Source organism: Mesoplodon densirostris, chromosome 9, assembly GCF_025265405.1.
Source record: "Mesoplodon densirostris isolate mMesDen1 chromosome 9, mMesDen1 primary haplotype, whole genome shotgun sequence".
In the NCBI taxonomy this organism is placed as follows: Eukaryota; Metazoa; Chordata; class Mammalia; order Artiodactyla; family Ziphiidae; genus Mesoplodon; species Mesoplodon densirostris.
Genome location: NC_082669.1, coordinates 28,246,093 through 28,260,554, shown reverse-complemented (window position 1 = coordinate 28,260,554; position 14,462 = coordinate 28,246,093). Strand labels below are relative to the sequence as shown.

The 14,462-nt window shown below is 53.1% G+C and overlaps 1 protein-coding gene across 5 annotated transcripts in view; it reads left to right on the top strand.

Annotated features, from left to right (window-relative positions):
• Window positions 1-1,217: 1,217 nt before the first annotated feature.
• Window positions 1,218-14,462, top strand: part of TNS3 (tensin 3) — a 235,501-nt gene continuing 222,256 nt past the window's right edge. For 2 of the 5 annotated variants that reach the window (XM_060107511.1, XM_060107508.1), the window contains exon 1: window positions 1,218-1,306. The gene's annotated coding sequence lies outside the window, so the exon portion shown is untranslated. Of the gene's footprint in view, window positions 1,307-1,659; window positions 1,804-14,462 lie in introns of those variants that run through there. The other 3 variants (XM_060107513.1, XM_060107509.1, XM_060107512.1) reach the window with 3 other exon arrangements.

Here is a 14,462-nt window from a genome sequence, read left to right as displayed (position 1 = left end):
AGAATCTGAGCATACCTGGCCTGGGTCCTCAGGGATGCAAACAAGGGGTCTGTTGTGTCTCCTCCCTGACACGCTTACTTTGGATTCAGGGCCACAAGGTTTTTAATGGCTGGCTACTTTTAAAAAAGTCCATTCAGAGATGATTTTCTTGCTCAGTCTCTCCACTGGTCCTGACAAGCCATGTTTTTCCTGCTCTGTGCTTGGACAGGACGGGCAGGGCTGCTCCTGAAGAGCCAGGGTGGGTTTGGATGTTGCACTCCTGAATCAGGGACAATTCCTGGTAACTGCACTCCAAGATGTGTCCACTTTTCCAGGTGGGATTCTAAGAACATTTGGTCCGGGTGACAGATACAATCTGTGTCTCTTCTGCAGGAAGTAGGGTGGAGTGCCTTCCTGGAAACGTCTTCCTTGTGTGAGGGGCTTTGTGCGTTCACAAGATAAAGTGTTGATGAAACTGTTCTTTTGTACAGGAGGAATAGCAATTCCAATTCTGCAGAAGGGCCTACATTTTACAAGGGGATCTTCAAGAGCCTGCTGTCCACTTCCCAGTTTTCACCAATGGGGAAACCGAGGCTTTGGGACTGCGTAAGGGACAACTGTGTCTTGGGGATGTTGGCATCTATCTGCCTTTCCTCCTCTGAGCATCCCTCTGTCTGGGACCTTCTTTCTTGTCCACTCCTGGCCTGCCTAAATCTTGCTCATTTCAAGAAGGCGTGACTTCTAAAGTCTTTCCCGACCCTCTGCCTCCGTTGGCCGGACTTTCCAGGGCTTCCAAAGTATCTTGGGTTTCCTCAGTTACGGCCGTGCTGCTTTATGTGTGCACTACCCCCAGTAGACTGTAAGTCACAGGCGGGCAGTGAGGTTTCGCTTTCTTAGAGCACAATAATTATAGCGCCGAATGAATGAATGAATGAACGAACGAATGAATGAACGAACGAACGAACCCGCTGTGCAGGAACCAGGACTTTGCCTGCCTATTCGGGACCCGCCAGCCCGTGAACACTTTGAGTCTGGCCTGCTCAACGGGCCTAATAATTCTCAGTCCCACCTGGCCAACGCAGAGAGGTCGCAGGGCCGCACGGGGCCCCGGGCGCGCCTGGAGCGCGCTGCTTTGTTCGGGCGATGAGGCCAGGTGACCGGCCGGCCCGGGCGTGGCGGCGGCGATTGCCCGCGCCGCCTCGAGGGGGCCCTGCGGCGGGCGCGGCCGCGAGCCAGGAGGACGGGCCCGCCCGCGCGCTGCTCGCGCTGCTCGGCGCCCTGCCTGCTTCGGCCATCGCCCCACGGGACCGCGCCGCCGCTCGCCCAGGTACTGGAGGGGGGCACGCGCCGCCAACCTCTTTGTCTCGGGCATGCGGGCGCCAGCGTCTGCTCCTGGGGAGCGGGCAGGGGGCTCGGGGCGCGCAGGGGAACGGAGCTCCGGGCGCGCGGGGACCTGAGCTGGGGGCGAGAGTTCGGCCGGGGTCCGGGAACAGGGGAGCGGGGTTCAGGGACACAGTCGGATGAACGCGGCGGGGCGCGCGGGCGGGCTCAGCCGGGGTCCCGGACGTGGTCTGGGGACGGGGGCGCGTGGACGCGGCTGGGGCGCGCGGACGCAGCCGCGGAGCGGGCCGGCTGCGTCAGGGGGCCCTCTGCGCCGGGGCGCCCTGGACGGCGGGCGCGGGCCGGAGCGGCACTGTCGCGGCGGCGCCCGGGTGGACTTCGCTCTCCAGGACAGGTTCCGAGACTCCGGGGCGGACAGCCGACTCGGAGCTGCAATGGGAAGGCTCAGGACCCTTCTCCCGCTCTTTGCAAGCGGGCTTTCCGGTGCGTCTCTCTTTCCCTTTCCCTGTGTTGGGCGGGAAGCAGGGGGTCCCTTGGCGCTTCCTTCCTGACTTCTGAAGGAGCGGGAAGCGGGCGGGGGTGTGCGGGGCCGGGGCCACCTGCGGCACGTGCCTGCTGCCACGCCGGCGCTGTCGCTGACAGGCAGGAAGAGGGAGGGCCCGGGGCTTGGTGGGCGCCGCCGGGGTCTGATAAGCGAGATGGGGTCGTTTGCTTGAAGTGATTTGAAAATCTGTGTGGCGGGAAGGGGCTGAAGAGCTCCCCTTGAATTCTTGAGACAGCGCTGGCGGGTTAAAAAAATAAAAGCCCGTGGGGTGTGTGGCCTGCAGAGACCGCTGTTGATGGAGGTCACTAACCACTTAGAAGTCCCCCAGACCCTGAGGGCGTCCCTGTCCTTCACACACTTTGATCTTCTGGCGGAATTTTCCCCCATTTTCACTCTTTTCTAATGTGAATGCGTGTTCATGGAAGACTCTTGAAATACACTGATGATCATGGAGCACTCTTTAAAAATTCTGAAAATGTGACTGAAGATTATCATTGCATCGATATCGCAAAGCCCTTCACAACTAACCGTCTTGGCATTTTGGTATATGTGGCCTGTGCATATTATTCTTTTTGAAGTGCTTTGGTTCTTTGCCTTTTGAAAGAGATTTGTGTGTCCTTGTGATTCTCTCCTCTTTAGGGCCTGGGAGGTTATATTTGCAAATCAATCAACAAGTATTAAGAAAGGCATTTCTGTGCGGAGGCCTGGAGGGGCCAGGGAGTCGCTGCAGCTGGAGGGTGGAGTGGGCAAGGCCATTCTGCGGAAAACGAGGGGACCTCTGTGCACAGGGAGCTGACTGTGGGATCTGGCAGGAGGCCAGGCTCCTGACCTCAAAGACAAAGTAACAGTAATCTTACTTAGTAATTTTACAAAGTAATAGTGACCCCAGAGACGGAGTAATAGCAAAGTAATAACATGGTCATAGCAAATGCTTATGGAGTGTTTGCTTGTGCTAAATGCTTTGCATGCATTCGTTGCATTCACCCAAATAGCAACCCTTGGAGGCAGCTGGGATTCGTGCTCCATTTTACAGATGTGCAAACTGAGAGGCAAAGAAAGGCTAAGTATCTTGTGCAAGTTGTTGCCCAACGTGGTGGTGCAGCCCAGGATTCGGCCAGGTGCAGCCCAGGATTCGGCCAGGACAGTGAGGTTCCAGGGCCCTGAAGTTGCTGCTGCTTGTCTGTCAAGTGGATGCATGTCCTGGCCGCAAATTCCTCAGCTGAGGTGCCAAAGTTAGCAGCAGCAACAGATGAATTATTTCTTTACAAACCAAGGAAAAGATAGAAAAAGTAGTAGCCTCAGGGAACTGGTGCTCCTGGATGCAAACTGACTCGGCTTTTACAAAGTGTAGCTTTGGCACCTATGGGTTTTCAATGGAGCTCGTTGCATACTTTGACCTGGGAGCTAAAGGTCACCAGGTCAAAGTATGTTCCTGGACTGCAGGAGATATTACTGATGGGATTAAAAATGGCCTGGGAATAAGGCAAAAAGGCAAGAAAAGAGAGGGGAAAGGCCAAGAGGGGACGATTTCTCATCCACCATGTGGCGATGGCAGCTTGTACACAAGGCCCATTTTACAGGTGAGTACATTTATTAAATTGCAAAACAGCTGGGGACTAGATCAAACCCAGCCCCCTGGCTCTCCGTGCGTGCGCTGATCCTCCTCTAGGGTCAGCCTGGCAAAAACGACCACCACGCTAGGAGAAAGCCTTTTGTACCCAAACCAAACCCTGCTCCACCCCTGACCCCTGACCCCAAACTCCTATGGGGGCGAGGTGCTGGCTGTTCCTGCTAGAGAAATAGCCGGCCTCCAGCAGGCAGAAAGTTACTGTTGTATCCCAGCCACCCGGTGCATCCACAGCTCCCTGAGTAGAGAGGCTTCCTTACAGTGGCTCTGCTTCCTTTGGAGAGGCCCCTGTTTTGTGGCTGCGTTTGAAGGGTCTTCTGAAACCAGGCGGTGGGTTGGGATGGGGTCCCGGAGGTACACAGACCCTGAACCCTAGGCTCTTTCCTGTGTGACCTAGTAAGCATGGGGGTCATCAGTGACCTAGAGCCGGCCCTATCCCCCTGGAGTCCTTTGCAGTTATCTCTGTTGATCCAGAATAAGGGGTCTGGTCAGTTGGTTAGTTAAATAGGCATTCTATTAACTCAGAACCGCTACATGTTCCTGGCTGTTAGCAAGAGTGTTCAAAATCACCACTGCCTTCATTATTGTCCGGGTTCTGGGCGCTACTCTGGCTACTGAAAGAGTTACTTCTTTGAATCCTCACTGTTAAGCAGAGGTGGGTGCGAGAGGGTGTTGTGTGGCCTGATCTTACCAGGGATGCCCACGTGGAATGATATTTAAACCCCAGCTGTCCGACAGCGAGGGTGTGTTTTTCTGTGCTCCCTCACTGATTTTAAAACACCTAGACATTAAAAATGGCCTCAGTCAGAAGGCTGCTGAATGTGAGTTAACTGTCTCTTAGGGTTCAGAAGATGTTTTGAATCTTCCAGGGTGTTGAGTCCCTAGAAAAGGCAGATTTGCTGCTCTGTAGTTGTGAGTGAGCTCAGCGTGGGAACACTTATTTCCTTGATGTCTGTCCTTTCCCCATAAAAGCAGAAAACTAGAATCTCCAGGTTTCTGGAGCTTCCTATTGCACTTTGCACGTCAGGAATGAGTTTGGCGAACCGCACCCCTCCCCCTGCCACCCGCACGCATCATTTTGGTGTGGGTCAGCCGGGTTGTCTGCCTGCCAGAGCCACGAGCCAGGTCCTCTTGCAGGGACATCTCTCTCTCCTGCTCTGTGTGCACTCGGGGTCCCCACTGCGCGCCTGGCCCTGGTGCACGCCGGTCGGATGTCTCCTACCTGCTGTCCCAGACCCCCGCTGCGGACTGCCTCTGCTGGATAGGAGGGAGGAGGCCAGTGAAGGTGAGGATGACCGCCACCTGGGGCCACTGATAGGAGCCATCAGAATGCCCTACTGTGTCACTGAGGGGAGGATAGTCATCATGATGACCCCTAGACATTTAAAAAGAGCTATGTTAATTTTTTTAAAAAGAAGGCAATGATCTGGTATTAATATGTTTGGTCCCAAATGGGCTAAATTAATGCAGAATTTATGTTTAAGGAGTCTGTGCCAGTGATCAGGAAAATTCCCTCTGGTGGAGCATTTCCTGATCAAGCCAAGGAGGTGCCCCCCAGAGCCACCAACTCTGGGAGAAGAGGTTTCCTCACGTTCTGTGCCCCCCCCCCACATCCCCCTACACCCGCCCGCCTGGGCTGGAAGCCCTGGCAGCCCTTGTCAAGTATCTCCCCTGCTCCCAGCCTAGTAACCTTGCAAGATTAACGCCTTCTTTTGACGATGTGGTTACCCATGCGCGATGGGGTGCTTGCTATCCGGGATCAGAGAGATCGTCACCCAACGTTGCCAGGTAACATTTTTGTCTCTGTTTTCCGGAATGGACACTGAGACGCAGTGAGCTTAAGTCATTTGCCTGTGTCATGGGGCTGGTTGGAACCCAGGTCTGTCTGGGGACAGAGCCTGTGCCTGGCCCTCATCCACAGAAGGTGAGTGCCCCCTTGGTCACAGGGCCCTGAGCCTGTGCATGGAGGGGGTGGTGCGGTGCTGGGCGGGGTCCCAGAGTGGAACCCAGGTCCCTCTGCAATGCTGGGACTTCTTCCCAAGGCCAGGGGTCTCTGTGGTCCCCTGCCCGCGTCACCCCTCCTTGAGGGCCTGGCGAAGGCTCCGAAAGCTCTCGAGTGCCTGCCGTCCGTAGCTGGCCGGGGTTCCAGCCGCAGCTGCTTCCTCGGACATGGAGCCTTCGCCCCTCTTCCTCCTTCCTCAGCTCTGACTATGGCACGTGGCCAGCTGCCTGCCTTCCTCTTCCTCTTCTCCCTGGGGGAGCTGATAGCAATCAGGACGCCCTGTGCGGCCCGGCTCTATTTCTAAGATTGAGGAGACATCTGAGGGAATCCTCATTCCAGCTTCCCGAGCGGCAGCCTGCTGGTGCCACTCCCAGCCAGTCTGCGCCCCTGCGCTGGGGGATCCCCCCAGGTGGGAAGGGTGTCACCTCCCCCAGGTGGGAAGGGTGTCACCTCCTTTCGTCGTGTCTTAGGGGGTGGCAGCCACAGGGTATGACCTGGAACCTCTTGAGCGTAGGTTTTCCGATGCCGGTGATGAACAACAAACCCCGAGGTTTTAAAGACACACAAATGAGTTAGGTGCCCCAGTGGAAGAAGGTCAAGGCTCTGGAGGAGGAGCAGAGGCAGAGGCAAAGGCAGTGCGTGCAGTGAGGCCCGCCTGGCTCTTCTGTCCAGGGCGAGGCGGCTGTGCCCCGGAAACTCGGGAGCCGGTCGTTTCACACTGGAGGATTCAGGAATCCGCTCCCCTCATTACCCTGGACCACAGCTGCTCTGTGTTGCATCTCACTCATGGCGGAGCCTCCCAGGGCGCGGGGGAGCAGCCTACAGCTGGCCGTGCGAATCGCCCCGGGGCCAGGCTGGGCCATTAGCTGGGGCGTCTGTGTTCTGTACACATTCCTCCCGATGGGCTGTGGGAACAAAAGGGCCCCATTGACTCGGTCTTGGCGTTCTCCTCCGCTCGCAATCCATCACCTTTTTCAGAGGTTTCCTGAGTGCTCACCCCTCACCACTGGTGATTTTGGATGCACATCAAAGGCAGCGTGCTGGGAGGAAAGAGCTGGGCTCTGGCGGCCACAGGTCTGGGGTAGAAGGCGCCCTTTGTCCCGTGACTGCCCTCTCCGTTCCCCACCTGCAGCCCGGGGACATCGCCACCCTCTGCGTGACTTGTACGGCGCTCCTCCTGGGTGCCGTTTTGTCTGACTGCCGGGGTCATGTGCGTGGCCCTGGATGTCCCTCCTGCTTGCCAGCTCCTGGGCTGCTACTTACTCTGGTTCTGCCAAATTTTCACCGCCCCAGGGGCTCCTGTTGAAACATCACTTCCCCATTCTTGGAGGCCCTATCTGGTCCCCCTGGGGGCAAGCCTTTGTGATAACAGGAGGACACCCTGGGGACTCAGGAGTTTGCCCATGATCTTGGACAGGTGTGTTTCCAGTTTCTCTTCACTGGGAAGACCTGAAGCGCCCAGTGGCTGGGGGTGGAGGAAAGGGAACACACCTCTGCTCGCGTCCACTGGGCTGGCGGCTGAGCGAGGCAGGCCCGGCTCTCAGCTGGCCAGGCACATGTTTTCTCTTGTCCTGCCCTAGGAGGGGAGGGGACGTTTGTCATCTGTGCTGCTCAGGGGGTGGGAGAGGATTCGCAGGTAATGCACATGCCTTTGCTTCCTAAATTATTTTTTGATTCTTTTTCTCCAAAGTAATTTTTGTGTAACATGTTTGCTGTAGACTTGGAAAAGAGGGAGAAATGTTAAGAATGCAGGAAAAATGTCCTGATATTACCACCCAGGGAGCAATGTTTTCACCCTCTTGTATGCTGTGTACATTCTGTGCTTTTCAAGTTTACCAACTTGAGATCATATGTATTATTTTAGCGTCAGTGTGGCAATATAAGCATTTCCCCACTTGTAACTAACTCTGCTTACACACGAGTGTTGATGACAGTACAGAACCCAGTGTGTACGTGATGACCATTTGTCCTCTGGTCACGTACAGCCTGTGTGCATCCTTGCACGGAGGTCGTTGGGCAAGATCCTGGCCAGTCACGTTCCTGGAGGGACTCCTAAGGTGGTTCGAGGTCAAAGAACACAAACTGTTTTTGATTGTGGTAAAATACCCATAACATAACTTAACCATTTTCAAGTGTACAGTTCTGTGGCATTAGTGCGTTCGTATTGCGAGACTGTCACCACCATCCATGAACAGAATTCTTTTCATTGTGCAAAACAAACTCCGTCCCCATTAAACACTTACTCCCCATTCCTCCTCCCCCAGCCCCTGTCACCCACCATTCTACTTTCTGTTTCTATGGATTTGACTACTCTAGGTACTTTATGGAAGTGGAATCATATATTTGTTTTTTGGGGGGGACTGGCTTATTTCACTTAACATAATGTCCTCGAGTTTCATCCATGTTGTAGGATGTGTCAGAATTTCCTTCCTTTTTAAGACTGAATGATATTCCATTGTACATAAAGACCACCTTTTGTTTATCCATTTGTCCTCCAATGGACACTTGGGTTGCTTTCACCTTTTGGCTATTTTGAATAATGCTGCTCTGAACATGGGTGTGCAGGTATATGTTTGGATCCTGCTGTAACGTCTTTGGGGTGTATACCTAGAAGTGAACACAAGGCTTTTGAAGCCTCTTGAAATATATGGTTGGATTGCAGTTGAGAAACAGCGTGCTCGCAGAATCCTCTTGGGGCTCTCCCAGGGTGCCTGAACTCCCGGCCGGCTTGGCGCATGCTGGGAAAAACCAGGCCTGCAGGAAAAGGAAGAGGGAGACTTCTTACCGAGCTATTTTGACAGATTGTATAAACTCAGTGATTAATGGAATGAGAAAGCAGGAAGAATGTCTTTCATTAAGAAAAAAAAAAAAAAAGAGCCTTTGGGGTTGCTTGGTTTTATTTTCAATTAAAAGGGTCTGATTTTGTTTCTGGAGAATGGCTTTAATTTGGATAAATGGTTCAGTCTGGGATCCGCATGCCAGAACCTATGATGTATGAGTGCAATTATTCCGGGTTTCCTCAGGAACAACACAGACCTGGGCCCTGCTCTGGCCTGGCCTTGGTGAAATGGCGATGACGGCGGCTGTGCCTTAGAGGGAGAACGCTCTTCTGATTAGTACCTGGAGCCTATGGGGCCTGAGGCCCAACCAGGTGGATGCTGGTTAATTTTTACCCTCTAAGAATGTGTTCACAGTCTCAAGTCAGGAATGCCAGCCAGCAGGCCCTACCCCCGGCACTGGAACACGTTGGACCAGAATTACTGGCATCTTTTCCAGTGTGGGCATTTGCAGAATTGGTCAGGCTTGGGGGATTCAAAGGCAGGGGGACATCCTTACATTGTCCCCTATTTATGGAGGCTCCCTGGCCCAGGCAGGGTTCAGGCCCGGGGCGCTGGGCTCTCTGCAGGGTGGTCCGGTGGGGCTTCTTTGGAAGGAGATGCTGGACTGAAGGATGTGATGGAGTCAATCCTGGGCTCTCTGGGAACGATCCATCGGGTGGAGAGCCAGTGAGGGCAGAGGCCTCAGGCAGGAGCCGCCTGGTGTGTTCCCGGAGCAGGGAAGGGATTGAGGAAGGCGGAGGAAGTAAGAAGACACCAGCATTCCACTCCTGTTACTAGGAGCACCGTGTCAAAGCCTTAGCCTTCCACGCTAATGGGGGTGGCAGGTCTGCCATGAGTCCTGGCCAGCTTGGGGCCTGGGGGAGCTTGGGTGAGGGCGGGGAGTCTACACAGGAATGTGCACGAGTGCAGCCCACAAAGGAAGGACAGTTTGCTGAACCAGGTGGTTGGAGAATCGTGGAGCCTGGAGATATTGTAGCCCTGAAGATCCTGTGGCCCAGAATGAGAAGCATGCCCATTGTGGCGGGCTGGGGTTCTGGGACGTGTGGTCCTCAGCCTGCAGTAGAAAGGAGTGTGCACCCAGCTTTCGGGGGAGTGAGGGACTGAGCCCACCAGGCCACAGGCCGCCCGCCTGCGAGAGCTCGTGTGTGCTGTTCTTCTGCTCGTGGAAAGGCCGGGCATCTGTGCACGGGCCCCTGAGGAAGAGCAGTTCTTAGCATAACAATAGGAACAACTTCGGGCTGAGGGCTGGCCAGGCTGATGAAGACTTTGGGTGAGGGCTTCCCTGGTGGCGCAGTGGTTGGGAGTCCTCCTGCCGATGCAGGGGATGCGGGTTCGTGCCCCGGTCTGGGAAGATCCCACATGCCGCGGAGCGGCTGGGCCCGTGAGCCATGGCCGCTGAGCCTGCGCGTCCAGAGCAATGGGAGAGGCCACAACAGTGAGAGGCCTGCGTACTGCAAAAAAAAAAAAAAAAAAAAAAAAGACTTTGGGTGAGATGGGTGACTGGCAACAAGAGGGCTGATGTCTCTTGCTCTTCACTCCTCCCCACCGCCATTTAAATGGAAAAAATCCAAAACATAGGTCATCTGTAAGAGCATAAGGCACTTCTACAGAATTTGTTTCTTGCTAGAGACACTATCACGACTTAAATGATGTCTACACATTTATAAAAGGTCCCCCATTCTCACATTTATAAATACACGATCACCTTCCTCTTCCCAGCTCGTTTTTTTAAAAATTTATTTTGGCTGCATTGCGTTTTCATTGCTGGGCACGGGCTTCCTCTGGTTGAGGTGAGCAGGGGCTACTCTTCGTTGTGGTGCGCGGGCTTCTCATTGCGGTGGCTTCTCTTGCTGAGGAGCACGGGCTCTAGGCACATGGGCTTCAGTAGTTGTGGCACACAGGCTCAGTAGTTGTGGCTTGCAGGCTCTAGAGCGCAGGCTCAGTAGTTGTGGCGCACGGGCTTAGTTGCTCCGCGGCATGTGGGATCTTCCCGGACCAGGGCTCAAACCTGTGCCCCCTACATTGGCAGGCGGATTCTTAACCACTGCGCCACCAGGGAAGTCCCCCGGCTTGGTTTTTATAACAGTTCAGTGTTAGAAGTGTGGTGTGTGTGTATTTGTATGCTGATGGTTTTCCCAGACCTATATCCTATCCTAAGCATTTCCCGTGTATCTGCCTCGGCTTCACAGTTATCACAGCGATGACTCTTACAGCCCTTCAGAGTGATGACCATACCTGCATGAGCTCCCAACCGCTGGGCTGGCTATTTGTGGGTAAATGATTCTTGTTAGAGCTGCTTCTTTCAGAAGGTGAAAGAAGACGCTCAGCTCCGGCTTGCTGGGGATCTGCTGGCCTCTGGTTTTGTGTGTAGCCCACGGGGAGGTCTGTGCAGCCTCAGGCCTGGCCAGGGCACAGCCCCTCCCTCTGCCTAGGCTGCTTGTCCTGCCCCAAGGGGCCAAGTTTTCTTTCCAGCTTGCGGGGCCTGCGCGCCACAGCGGGTGGAGGTGAGTGTGGCTCTTGCTTGGTTAGGTCTTCACAAAGGCATGGGGGTCAGGGCCCAGCACCGCACCCTGTGGCCTGCTGTGTGCTGATGGAATTACGTGCACTGGAGCAGCAGTGCTTCTGACCTTGGCTCTGGGAGCCTTTGTGACCAAGAGTCTTGGCCAGTGTCCAGCTAGGACCTGTCGGGGCTGAACTCAGCTCTGCAATCAATAATGTTCTAGTGGGGTCCAGACATTCTCAGCTTTCAGGTTTCACTGCCAAGATGAGTTGGATTAACGGGCTGGAGCTGACGAAGACTTTTGGCCAATGGTGATCTTTCTTGTCTGCTCTCACTTAGACCCCTGGTTTACTGCCTTCCTTCCATTTGGCCTCACTGGTTGTTTCTGATGTATTCTGTCTGTTGTCAGACCCGTGCGCTTTCAGGACTTCAGCTTCTCTGTGTACCCTGGTGCTGCTGGAAATGGCATGGTCCTGCTTGTTTGCTCTGGGGCCGGGGTACAAAGGGAGCGTGCTCTGCAGTAACCACTGTGGCCTGGGTCCTGCCTCTGCGTGTGACCCTGGGACAGCCGTCTTGCTCTTGAAGTGTTGCTGAGCACGGGGGGTTGGTATCAAGGACCCCCCCCCGGGTTTCTGGGGTAAATGTGATGTCGTGTACACACTAGGTGTCGTAGTCATGACTCTTCTTTCCTCTTTAGTCATTAAGCCTTTCGAGGAGCTGAATCCAGGAGAAGCCTTCTGCCCACTACCCCCCACCATGCTAGCCCGCCTCCTGGAGATAGAGCTCCTGGGAAGGAGGTGAGGGTTTGGGACCCCCGAGCTCTTCTCAGCCAGACCCATGTCCTCTGGGTGGAACCCTGGCAGTCACAGGCCCACACTGACCTTCCTGACGCCTTCCTAGCACATCCTTGGTCTTCTGACGTACTCTGGGATTTGGCTGTGTATATTTTGTTTGTATCTCTCCTCAGTAAAATCTGAGTTCTTCCAAGGACAAGATCCAAGGCGTCCTATATCTTCGTGTGATAAGGGTTTTGGAAGGAGCCCAGGGACAGCTCCGTGACCTTGGGCAAGGCCTTTGCCACTGGAGCCTCCCTACTCTAAGGCTTCACCATGGGAGGGGACAATTCCACATCTAAGTGGAAACATTTGAGAAGCTGGCTCTTTACTGGAAGAGAAGGAGGTGCTTGCATATTTTCCCGGGTTTCATTAATTTTTTTCAGGGCCACCATTTTCTTCTTCCTGGGAGTTTTGCTTTGCAGTGTACTCCATGAACTTTCAGAGGAGGGCAGTGACGCTTATCTTACAGACTTGAGAATCTAGCCCACTGTAATTTTCTTGGAAAATAGCCATGTTTCAAGTTGTCGTATTATAGAAAGTTGGTGGTAAATATCTGCTAGGAATTCATGAAGTCTCCCTGACAAGAGTTGGGAATACAAAACCGTTACTTTACTATCTTGGTAGCACAAAAGAATACTCATTTCGGACAGAGTGTATTGTGGGATTCCTTGAAATCCACAGTGTAAAATGGCAAGAATTATTTCCTTTGTCTTTCTCTCAGAATGGATTCCAGTCTCCATACAGATCCACTAGCAATGTATAATCTCTTGTCCGATATTTAAATGAGAGTTTTGTTCTTATAAAAATGTTGGGCATCCACCAGACTCATGCTGAGAAAAGAGTCACCTCTCCCACTTATCTGCTTTCTGCCCAGGCTGCCCAGATCATGTTCACAAATTCTTTCTGTGGGCCTGAATGCATTTTAAAACATGGCTACATTTTATTTATTTATTTTTCAATTATTTATTTTTAATTTTTTTGGCTGCGTTGGGTCTTTGTTGCTGTGCGCGGGCTTTTTTCTAGCTGCGACGAGCGGGTTCTACTCTTCGTTGCGGTGCACGGGCTTCTCAATGCAGTGGCTTCTCTTGTTGCTGAGCAGGGGCTCTAGGCACGAGGGCTTCAGTAGTTGTGGCATGCAGGTTTGGTAGTTGTGGCTCGCGGGCTCTAGAGCGCAGGCTCAGTAGTTGTGGCGCATGGGCTTAGTTGCTCCGTGGCATGTAGGATCTTCCCCGACCAGGGCTCAAACCCATGTCTCCTGTATTGGCAGGCAGATTCTTAACCACTGCGCCACTGGGGAAGTCCTAAAAAATGGCTAAATTTTAGATAGAAGTTTGGATGTGCTGTATGATACCCTTGGTGCCTGGAGGCACACAACTCACGTTCAGATGAGGACGGGATCGCTGATAGCAAGAGTGTGGCTTTGTTTGCCAGCCACAAGCTGGATCTCTTCATCCGCTGATCCATCTGTCCTGCCCCAAATGGCCAGCAGGCGTTTCAGGGCCTTAGCCCTGGCTAAACCCATGGCCCGGTGGTCCATGACCCCCCATCACTTGCCTCCGTCTCCATGATGCTGTTCTGTTCCCAGCCTGATGAATGAGATGTGGTGTGTTGGCAGTTCATAGACCTCAGGCTGATTGCTGGGAATAAAAGGTACACACCTGAGGGTGGCAGAGGCGGGCTGACTGACCTTAATTATTGACTGTGTGTGAGGCTCTGTCAGAGAGTGACTCCTTTTTTCCTTCCTTTGTTCGTGCACTCACTCCCAGGCAGCTAACGTTTATTGAGTGCTGGCTGTGTCCCAGATACGGTTAACCCTCACAAACACTGAAGAAAGGAACACTCAACAGGGCTTGCTGTGGCTCGACTGCTATCTAAGCTTGGATGTGGCAGAACAGCGTGGAGGTGGGGGGTCCTGAGGACCATCAGAATGGGGGTTCCTGAGGGCCACGGGGCTGGTGGGCGTCTTGAGGACCTCGGGGTCAGAGCTGGGGGATCCGTCCATTCACAGCTCTCTTCGTCTCCGTCTCTAGTTACTTCTGATCATCCGATTCTGAATTCTCACTGTCATTTTGAGATTGAGGCTACATCTGCTAGAGGCCCTCTCTCTTGGGGCCAAGGGGCCCTTTGGCTCCTGTGTGTGAGGCTTCTTTGCCATCGTTTGGGACCCTGAGAACTTAGCATTGGCTGGATCTGTGCTTTAGCGTGAAAGGGAAAGGAGACTGCAGAAGTACAGACAAACCCAGTGGATGGTTATTGAACTGAAATGACTGTTCTTTACCCAACTTCTTTTTTTGAAAATGGTCACATTTTCTGGAGAATAGTATAATGAACACTTGTATACCCTTCACCTAGATTTGCTGGTTGTTTTTTTTTTTTTTTTTTTTTTTTTTTGCCATTTTGTCACATTGGCTTTATCTGAAAAGTGAAAAGTTGTACCCATCATGAACTGCACCCACAAATGCTTTAGCCTGTGTTTCTCGAGAGCAAGGACACTTTCCCACATCCCTCAACCTCAAGACCATGATCCCTGTAAGCAATTTAATTTTGATTTATGGACACCAGCTAATGTCCGGTCCCTAAAGTGCTTTCCTGCTGTCCTTAATCTGCTCTGACTTGTGGTTTACATGTCACACTGGGTGACTTCATCTATCTGTGCCCTGAAAGTGGGAGCAGACTGCCTGCTTTCTTTATTTAATATTATTATTATTTTTCATGACTTCTTTTTCCTGAAGACATTTTTTTAAATTAAATTTTTTATTTTGAGGTAGTTTTTAGGCAGTTGTAAGAAATAAT